Source organism: Lycium ferocissimum, chromosome 4 (genome assembly GCF_029784015.1).
Source record: "Lycium ferocissimum isolate CSIRO_LF1 chromosome 4, AGI_CSIRO_Lferr_CH_V1, whole genome shotgun sequence".
Taxonomy (NCBI): Eukaryota; Viridiplantae; Streptophyta; class Magnoliopsida; order Solanales; family Solanaceae; genus Lycium; species Lycium ferocissimum.
In genome coordinates, this window is record NC_081345.1 from 27,470,275 (window position 1) to 27,476,274 (window position 6,000).

Here is a 6,000-nt window from a genome sequence, read left to right on the forward strand (position 1 = left end):
AAGTTGAAAGCCCAATATTAACCATATAATTTGCGCGATCATCCTTCAAATTAAAGGCATAGGTCATTAATATTTGTCCCTTAATTTGGTGATCTTTCATTTTTGCCCTTCACCTAATACCATGAGGTGTAGGATTCGAACTTCAGTTCAGTTAAAAAAAAAAAAATCACAAGGCAGAATTTCATAGCAAATTTAGGCCTATTCGGGCCAAACTTAGGCCTCAGATAGAGTTTCCTTACAAATCCAAATCTCTGTCTTGCGAATTTTGAGGTGAAATTCGAACCCAGAACCTCGGGTTATTAGGCGAACGGCAAAAGTTAAATACCACCAATTTAAGGGGCAAAATTAAAGACCAGTGCCTTCGAAGGGCAGTCCGCACAAAAAAAAAATGATCAGGTTCCTGGGTCATGTATCTGATTGTAGGGCGGATCCTACCGACTTGGAGGTAAATTATATATAGAGCCTTTACAAATATGGGCTGAATACGCCTAGTTAAACAGCCCAGCCAAATTATGCTAACTATACAGCAATAGCCCTTAAACTAATCCGTAAGTTTCACTTGCACATTCGAATTACGGCTTATTTTGATTAAGCATCTGAATGCATGATAAATATTTCTATTAGACATTTTAACTAAAAAATTTGGAAAATTTTCTGTGCATGTTCTCAAGGGCCAATTACATAAATAAGTTAAAGCTTAAATTATGTCACCTCATTCAATTATGTGCATTGCCTCAACAGGTTGTAAAAACACCAGGCTTGTTCCAGTTGATGCTGATATGTATAATTAAAGGAGGAAGCATATTTTATGTGATTAACTTATTTATGTAATGACGCTTGAAAATATACGTAGAAACTTTTCCAAAATATGAGACTAAAGTGTCTAATTAGAACATTTTACCATGTGTTTAGATGCTCAATTAACATCATAGTTTGAGTATCTCAATAAAATTTACTGACAAATATAAGGGGTTGTCGATATATTCAACCTAATTAACATGAATAATCATATTAGCATTATACGTGATTTTTATCTTTTGGATGAAGTTATTTTCTTGCTTTTTTGCTTTGCTCAAATATGGTTTTAAGAGTTTCAATTTCAACTTTTGTAATTAATATCATATATTTTATAGGTATGGATCAAATATGATAAATTATTATTGTCATAATAATATTCTCTTATTTATCAAACACTTGAAAAAATAATCACCAAACATATCATTAGATTTGACTGTGAAGAAAGAACTCAAAGTGAACGAACATCATCGGGTTTTTTTTTTCTTTTTTCAATAAATCCACTCACCTAGGTTATCAACCTATGATGATGGGGGGTTTGGCCGGACCCCTACCTGTCTATATATTTAACCAAGAGAAGACACTGAAGAGGACATAAACCTTAGCCTCTATGATACAGTGAAGAATTAGATTAGACATCCTAAGAAAGCTAGCAAGCAAGTAGAAGATGATATCAGGAAAGGACTCCTTTCCTGAGTTACATATGAAAAAGAAAGTGTTGAAAGCAAAAACTAAGAACCACATATTACAGTAGCTAAGTTTAGTCATTGTCAAAAGTGTAGTGCCCTTTTTTTGTCCTAATTCTGAAATGAGCAAAGCCCCTTTGATCATTCTTCATTAAAGCTTTAACCTCATGTTGTAAAGAAATGGCTTGAGTGAAGAAATTATCCCTTCTGTCAGCAAGTCCCATATTAGCAAGATGATCAGCAACAAAATTGGCTTCTCTAAAGCAGTGTTGAGCAATAATCCTTCCTTGTGCCATAGTCTGCCTGATCTTCAGGATTTGATCTCTCAACACAATTGGAGTATTATATGTCCCATTGATCATGTGAATGACCATTTAAGAATCTAATTCAATCACAAAATCGTGAAAGTCATGATCATTACGCATTTTCAAGATAGCCAAACACTCAGCAACATTGTTACTAGTAGTGCCAAAGTAAGAATGAAAGGCCATCACCAACTGTCCATTGGAGTCTCTGAGGATTCCACCACCTGCTGCCTCTTCCGATTTGCCTTTACAACAACCATCAGTATTCAGTTTCATAGTGAGGTGATTAGGCTTGGCCCATCTAATAACATTGATGTCAATAGCCTGTTTAATAGTTTCAACCTACATAACTCTAGCCAAATTGGCTTGAGATTTAGAGATGGTATCTGGCTGTTAATAATGAGATAAGCAAGCCAAGTAACTTGATTAATGATCCTGTTATAGAAGATTGGGATATTTTCATATCTGAAAGCACATCTTGCCTTCCAAATTTCCCAACATACCAAAATACGAGTACATTGTAAGAGAAGTTCATGAAGTTTGGTTTTTTGGTTTAGTCAACCACCGCTGGAGAATCAAGGATCTAGCATTAATACTTTTGTAAGGAATGCCACAAGTGTTACAGAAATATTCCCAAACCTTGGCAGTCTCACTATGACAAAAAAGGTGTTCAATAGTTTCCTGTTTGAAAGTTTTGCAACAACAACATCTAGAAGGTTCATTGACACCAAATTTCACAATTTTCTCATCTGTAGGTAGCATGGAATGTAACAATATGCACATGAAGAAGGAAACTTTAAATGGAAGCTTATAGTGCCATGTTTTCGATGCTAAAAGTGTGTGATTTCTGCTTGGTTGTTACACCTCGGAGATTTCGGAATTGTTGCATCATGAATAGACTACGCGAGCTTAAGGTAAATATGAAGTCCTTACGAGATTAAGGAGAGTATTAAATAGCTTAAAGTGCGTACCATAAGATTTTGAAGTTATATGAGTCGATGGAACTAATTTGTTGAAGGAAGCGAAATGCAAGTCATGTTTGGAAAAGTTTTCGCGATAGTTGAATTGATACGTATTTAGAAACGTCTTGAGGGGATGCTATAGGGCCTATTGTATGGTTAATGAAGTGTTATATAAGTTCCAAGAAGGTTCCACAAGGATCAAACGTTGAACGAATTGTTGAGAGTGAAGTTCGGAAATTTCCAGTTTGTACGGACCGTATAAATTATACGGCCCGTATAATGGTCCGTAGAAAGCTTCCAGAAAGGGTGATTTCCTGGTGGGATTATACGGTCCAGTTATATGGACCGTATAAATTGTACGGCCCGTATAATTGGTCGTATATCCAGGTCGGGCCAAAATTTCATTTATGTTATATATAGCCCCCTTGTTCATTATTTCATTTCCTACCCTCTCTCTAAGTCTTGAGAGCTCCTGTAACACCTCGTACTTTCATACTAAACCATATCGGTAATATCCCGTAAATCCGAGTTAGATGTGAACGTGTCACACCCCGACTTCACTAGGGTGTGATGGGCACCCGACCCCGTGTACGGAGCCGAGCGAACCCGTTAACTCTTATTACCTATATGAACTCTTGGATTCTTAAGACGAAATGAAGTAAAATACATAGTAAATTTTTTTTTCTTGTTGAAAATCTTTTTGTCATTTCTCAAAGTAAATACAGCTTGAAAACATGAGGGCTCTGTATAATAAAACACGTCAACCGGTGAAACTCTTTTTGAAACTGACACCTTAGACCCACGACTCTGTCTGCAAAGTCTCTAACTGTAATCAGATATCATAGCACGTGTGCGCTGACTCGGCTACACTCCAGAGCAAACGGAGTTCGCCAACTTCGCTGGAACATCTTCTATGCTAGCTTTGCGTCGTCGGGTGTACCGCGCGGCATGAAACGCGCCCCCCGAAGAAGAGGGGTCAGTACGAGCAATGTACTGAGTATGTAAGACATGAATAATAACATAGTAAGGAATATAAACGTGAATAAAACAGGATATCGTATCGTGAGATCAAGAAAATAACCTGTGCATAGGAACACCCTTTCCAGGGCGGATATCATGCATGCTTGTTGTCTTTTTTTTTTTGAAAACCAAGCATTTCTTTTCATAGGCATAGAAAGTAGAATTTATATCGTATCATAATGTATCATAGCATAGCATAGTATATCATAGTATCATAGCATAGCATAGTATATCATAGTATCATAGCATAGCATAGTATATCATAGTACCGAATATATCTACCGCCCACATAGTATAATTCCCGCGTCCGGCATCCGCGTCCGGGATGATATCAAGTCAAGTACGGATACATGCACCGTGAGTAACCGGCGCCTATAGCGCTCTGCCCTTTTTCCCAGTTTTCCCCAAATACATTTTTATTCATATATATATATATATCATAGCATGCAGGGGAGCCCAAGAGAAGTCAGGTACTTATCGGAGTGACGTAAGGTCGGAACCCTCCGATCGCTTTATGGAGTAATCATGGCCGCTTTGTCTCACCTTGAAGGGACGATGATTATAAGGCGAGACTATCAACATAGAACGTGTCATAGCATATCGGATTATAGACATGGCATAGCGGACATCGTAGAATCACAAGTAACAGGGAATCGTAGTCACCATAGAATCATAGTAGTCATAGGATCACAGTCTTCATAGGATTGTAGTCGTCATGGGATCATAGGCATCCTAGGTTCATAGTCATCATAGGATTATAGTCGTTGTTTAGGTCATAAAAATTGGCAACATTATAAAACTTAGTTTTTAAAGAAAGATGTATATTTTGGAAAATGGCAATATTGAAAACTTGGTTTTTAAAGAGAAGGAATATTTTGGAAAACACTTGTAAGCTTCAGTGAGGAAAAATCATGCATTGGTGTTAAGGGCTTAGTTAAAACAATTCTTGTTTAGTAGTCAAAAAGATGTCCAAAAGTTTCCTTACATTATAGAATAAAAGTAAGCTAAATGGAACATTAGGAGAAAATTCGGGAATAGTGGGCCCACCTCGAGTCAAACGAGGCGGCGTATCAAATTTACGTATATTACAGTTCATGGCGTCACTTGGGAGGGTCTTAGAGTGATCGAGTCTTATTTGGGTAGTTCTGGATGTTAACGAAGTTTTTCCGACATTTCGCGCAAGTTCTAATTCAATTCTACTGAGTGAATAGTAACTATTTTCAATCTTAGATTCCGAGAGAAGGAATGGTCCTCGGGACACGTAGTCGACTTAGTACGTCTAAGACATGCCATAGAAAGAAAGTGAAGCCTTACATACCTTTTCCGCTTCTTGCCGGCTCCAAATCTCCATTCCAATCTCGCCAAAATTTTCACTTTGGTCAAGTTTACCAAATCTTGGTTAGTGCATTTTGGAGTTGGATTCTTAAACGACATTTGGCTACCGAAATTTTGGCAGCACTTCCCCTGCACATACACCATGCCACCAAGTTAAACTTGGCCGATTTCAATCAAACAACACCCCGGGAATGCAACCCGGCCAAACCAACAATAATACGAACAATAACATCTCATTCACCTTCAAGTAAGCTACGCATATTCATACTCACATTATTGATCATTCGTTCACTATTATTCCGAGGCCTTTCAAATACGTTTTAAGAACATTCCAAGGAATCCATACAATATTCAAAGCAACTCAACCAAAGGGTCCCCTTACCCGAAATCTTCAAGCAACATTGAAACATCAATAACACATTTCCTTCCTTCAAAGTTCCTCGACGATACTAATAATCCACTCCTTAACAACATTGTTTCCATAAATTCAAGAAAGCATATTAACATCATGTTAATTCTCCAAATCAGCCCGCAACGCTACAACTTTAACATGAATCACCAAACACTCATTTTTCATCATAATATTGATAACAACATTGCTAGAACACTAAATAACATTTGTTCATCTCTTCCACACCCAACACCTACCATTCGGCCATCACACTAATCACACACAACTTCATGAATTTTTATCCGTTTCTACACATTACAACAACACACAAACATGTTGAATACAATTTATTCTTTATTCCAACACAACACACACCACACGGCCAAGTCTCAACATGAAGCCTTTTCATGAATTTCCTTCATTTCTACATCTTACAACATGCATAAGCACTTATAAAACATGCAAGAAAGATTGAACCATACCTTCTTTCCCCCATCTTTCTACAC